Here is a 5184-nt window from a genome sequence, read left to right on the forward strand (position 1 = left end):
GCTCCACACCGTGTCCCTGTGCACACACCCCCGTGACTAATCCCTTCCACTGCCTGCTTTAGAGCTCTCTTTCCAGCTTGGACTCTTTAGACAGGAGTAGAGCTGCAGAGAACATGCCATTCCTTTGTCTGTGGCACTGGATCTTCCAGTCCTTTATCCAGCCAAGGATTTAGATAGTTTTTCAGGCTGGTGCTCCACACTGGGACAGCATTTTCCATAGTCAACACAGGGAAATATTCAGAGCTAAGTAGTAAGCGATGACAAGGAGTACAGAAACTAATGAGAGTAATAGTTTAAATTATTTCTAATTATTTCTTTCCCTTTTATAACCTGAGTATTTCTTTGCCCATTGCATAGCTCATTCACCCCAAAGAGCTGGATTCCTCCACAGTTCTTCTCATCACTCAAAATCCTGTTAAATGTGGACTATGTATTTTTGCAATTTTATTTAATGTTTCTTTTCTTAAGCTGTCATAAAAAAGGAGGTTAAAGATCCCCATCAGTCTGAGCTTTGCTTAGTGCAATGTTGCACCAGGAGGCACCAAGAGGACCTTGCCTACTCTCCTTAATGATCTCCCAGCACACCTGAAATGCAGGAGTGTCCTGTGGTATCCATAGGGCAAGCATCTCCTAACTGACAAGAGATATTAGCTAAGCACCTCTGAAAGTTTCTCCACAAAAGGGGAATCCCAGGACAGCCCTTCTCATTCAGCAGAGGGGAGGTAAGGAGATATTTCAGGAACAGCTCATTCATCTAATACATGTTTTAAAATTTTAGCCACTTTTAGTCTCTTGTTGATAAAGGATATGGATTATCCTTCCTAGGGAAGGAACACAACTGACACATTTCACTCTTGAGAAAAATGATGTAACTTTACTGATTTTCTAATGAAAGCTTCCATTGTCAGCTCAAAATAAGTGCTACTTTGAAAAAGAGCAAGGGAGCTGTGTATGGAAAGGCCCACGGTTGTCATCCACAAGCACTGCACTTGCACATTAAACAGCACTTTTCCTGGCACTGGAAATAAGACCCACTTCATTCCTAAAGTTGTTTGTTTTGAATTTTTCAGATGTGAAGGCTCTCAGCTGGAGTTTCAAGAGTAGGGTTGGCAAGAGTCACAGTTAGGGAATTGCAGGGGTTTAAGGATCAGGTTGACAAGGGCTGTGGAGGGTTAAGGGTGGATGTGAAAGGCTTTACTAAGGTGGGGCTTGTGCCAGTATGAAATCCCTGTCTAATTTCAGGACTTCACCTTACAGAAGTCTTGATATCAAGATTAATCAGGATTTTTGTTGGGAAAAACCTTAGGCCAACAGGCTGATGAAGAAAGATCAGTACTGGATTGAGAAGAAGCCCTTGCTAAATTTTCTCTTGCTGCCAAGAGAAGCATGACTCCAACACCAGTGCAAACCCTTGCTTAGTTTAAGACAGCCTAGTTAACTTCCAGCCTTATAAAAACCAAAGAGGCAACACCTCTGATCAAACCTTGCAACCCTTGCCAGATCCAAAAACAATTCAAACTCTCTGATTTTGCTTGCCTGTGCCCTCTTCCATCACCTAAACCTTAAGGTCAACTGTCTTCCAGACACCTTCAGTTATTCCCAAACCCAAACCTAATTCAGTCTGGGTGGACAATTTAACTCCAGGACATGTTTATCCCATCCTGAATCACAGTCATTCTTGCCACCCAAAAATCAATTTAAGTTAATATAAATTTAATCTTACTGGTTCCTGCCTACCCCAGACACCAGAGTTAAGTGGTGTTGATCTGACAGACTTTGCATGGTGGATGAAAGCAGTTGAATGGAAAGTTTAGGGCTGGTGATATGATCACAGTTTTAGGCAGCAAGGACCAGGGACTTTAGTCTGTGGCTGTCTCCAGCAGAAATCTGCCTGGCTTCAACCCAGGCCACATCACTAATTTCAGACCTGGGGCTAGAAAAGGTCAAACGATTCCAATAAGTTGGAGAGTCTGCAGTTGCTGGAGCATCTCCTCTACCAAAATCAGGCAACTTGCCCAGAAATCATGAGTGTGTGCATGTTTCTGGCCATGATCACTAAAGGCCTCTTTTGTGGTGTTTGGTATGCACAACTCTGTAAATAAACTTCACCATGAGACAACCTAGGAATTAAATCTAAGTGACAAAATACATCTGTTCTTTTTAATAATTCCAATACTATTTTTAAAATGACTTAGAAAAATACAAAAGTGGTGAAGTCTAGGCCTCAAAAATTGAGAAACATAAATAAACCTAATTAATGAAATTCATTAAGTGCACGCATTCAAGTGCATTATAATTCAGCCTTTAATTGTGTGACAGCATAATGGTTGTGCTTGTGTTATTGAATGCATTTGGTGAATATTCCTCCTTAGCATTAGGAGAAATGTATCAGGGATGGGCAGCTAATAATGGTATGCTTACTAGGGCTCTTACCTTCCAAGCTAAAAAAATTGTGAAATATCCAGTAAATGGGTAAAATTATTCCAGAAAGGAGAAAAAAACCCCATCACAATTAAAGAAAATAGAGAACATGAACATGAAAAAGACTGTGCTCACTAAAGGCTTCAAATTGTTAAAATGATTGTCATCTGACAGTTAATATGTCCAGATCAGAGACACTAGCTGTAAGTCAGAGACAGCAGCACTACCTGAAATCACAAGAGTATTGTGAAGATAATTCATTTCAACTGGTGAATGCATAGTACTTCAGATATTATAAGGACACAGGCACAAGAATGCCTGCAAAGAAATACATCAGCTCTGAGCTGGATATATAAAGATATGTTTGCAAGAGGAATATTAAAGAAATAGTGACAAAGTACACTCTTTCATCTGATGGGGGAAAATAGCACATAAGAAAAGAATTTAAAACCCCCACCTACATGCCTTTGTGCAGGTATTCTGATACTTATTTTTTAAAAAAAAGAAGACATAAGACTGTTCCAGGAAACGTATAAAGAATATTAAAAGAAATTTAGATGTCAAAGTTAGCAACCAGTCACTCAAGCTCAACCAGAAAAAAAAAATCAAAACTAAAAATAAGGCATTGAGACTATCTGTGTGCTTAAAAAAAGACAGGCTCATTTTCTGTGCTGAATTTGGAGCTGAATAAGGACTCAGAGGAAATAACAGAATCTGTGGCACATTTTTGCACCACAGTGACATCAGCACCTTCGTGGATGAGATGCTTCAGTGCCCAGCACTTGTAGCTTGATGTGCTTCACTTCACCCGTGGGTCCAGGCCAACACACTCATGAAACCATGAGAACTCTTGCTCACAGTCCTTTCCAAAGTCATTTGCTTTGCAAAAAGATTAAACAGACACTTCAGTCATTCCTATGGCCATGCTGCATCAGGAATACCCACGAGAAGCAACTGTGTCTGATCTAAAGAAAATTTAACTTCAGTGTCTCATTGTGAGGACAATGAGGTATTCATGGTCCCTACTCTTGAAAGTGGTTGTTGTAAGAACTAATTAATGTGTGCTATATAATTCTGCTAAGACTGAGAAAATTGCATAATGAAACTGAATTCCTGAGTGGCTTATGACTATGATTTACTCAGGACTTCCATTAAATAATTACAAAAACTGCAGAATTTGTTGGATACTAAACCAGGTTTTAAGCAAGGCCAGGGTCTACAAAGTATAGCATTGAGCATGGACAGCACTTGTGAAAAATGCACAAGGCACAGCTTTCCAGCTGGACACAGAACCTGGAGCAGCTGAGAGTGTATCAGGAAATTTTACTTTCTATTACAAAGAAAAACAACTGTTATGCCCATAAATATTAAATGTATCAATGAGGAAAAAAATGTATATGTTTTCTTACTGTAATAAAAAATGCCCAAGACCTAGGCAGCTTCTTCATCCTTCAACTGACTGTAAGGATGAGGGCTGTGCACAGTCCATGGGAAATTCTTTACTATAAACTTCACAGAGGTAGCTCCAGAGCCTCACTCACAAAATGCTCTGGCAATTCTGATGTGTGAGAGTGTTTTCAGGCAAAAAGCAGTAGAAGTTTAGCATAGGGAAAAATTTTGTTAATTTTGTCCTCTAGAGTAACTGGAGTTTCTTGAGTCCTACCTAAGCATAAAGGTCCAGAGAAGCTGATTTTAGCCAAGGGATGGATGGTGGTGGTGTCTCCCTCCTGCCCCCAGGCTGGTCTATGATCTGATAAACGCTCAGAATCTTGGGTGCTTCCTTCCCCTTTAGGGTGGGTTGTCACCCAATACACAGATTTGGCAGCTCTGACTCCAAAAATTGGGAATAACTTTCAGCAGCAATCCCACAGTAATATGTTCAAGCATCAGGTTCTTGAACCCAATGCACTTGCTTGACTTTTAACTGAAAACCCAACGTGGATGACCAGCAAAACCTGTAATTCTTTAGTGATAGTAGTAGTGTAGTGAACCCTGAAAAACTTCATTTTTAAACCCAGACAGAATTATTCCAGATACTGTACATTGAAAAAATTGGTTCCTGTGTCCAAGAGTTTCATGTGCAAGTGCAGCATGGAACTCAGAAGGATAAAGAAAGAAAATATGAGAAAAGAAATAGGTAATTGGAGTGACAGCATCTGCAGGCCAGCATAGAGACTGGTCTGCTCTTGGGGGGAGCCAGCACAGGAAAGGAATGTTAATGACAAAGCAGCAGCAAGATGATGATGAATCTTGGTAAGTAATTACAAGATGGAAAAAGGGTAGACCAGACAAAAGCCACTCAGAAATCTAATGAGTAGGCAAAGGAAGCATCACAGGTCACTTGAAAGCAAGAATCAGTTACTAATTTTTCCCTGCCTTGAACTTGTGTCACTTTAGACCAAGCACAGTGGTCAGGATTTCCAGAAGCAGCTTCAGCAACTCATTCTTTAGATGTCTAGTCCCAGATCCTTTAGAAGCACCTGCTTTTCAAAGAGCAGGTATCTCACCTGCTTAACAATATGGCAGAGCTTTGGAAAATCAGCTCTGTGGCTTATGTTGGACACCAACAGACTCAGATATTCAACCCCAAATCTCAAGTCACTTCTGATAGTCTTGGCTTCTATAACACCTCCAACATTCTTATCCCCTCAAAGGAAACAGAAATGCTTACCTGAGCTGGTTGTGTCACTGGCTACTGAATGCATGTGTGATGGAGGAAAGGAAACCAAAAAGTGAACAATTATAGACATGTATTAACCACTG

The sequence above is a fragment of the Haemorhous mexicanus genome, chromosome 4 (assembly GCF_027477595.1).
Source record: "Haemorhous mexicanus isolate bHaeMex1 chromosome 4, bHaeMex1.pri, whole genome shotgun sequence".
Lineage (NCBI taxonomy): Eukaryota > Metazoa > Chordata > Aves > Passeriformes > Fringillidae > Haemorhous > Haemorhous mexicanus.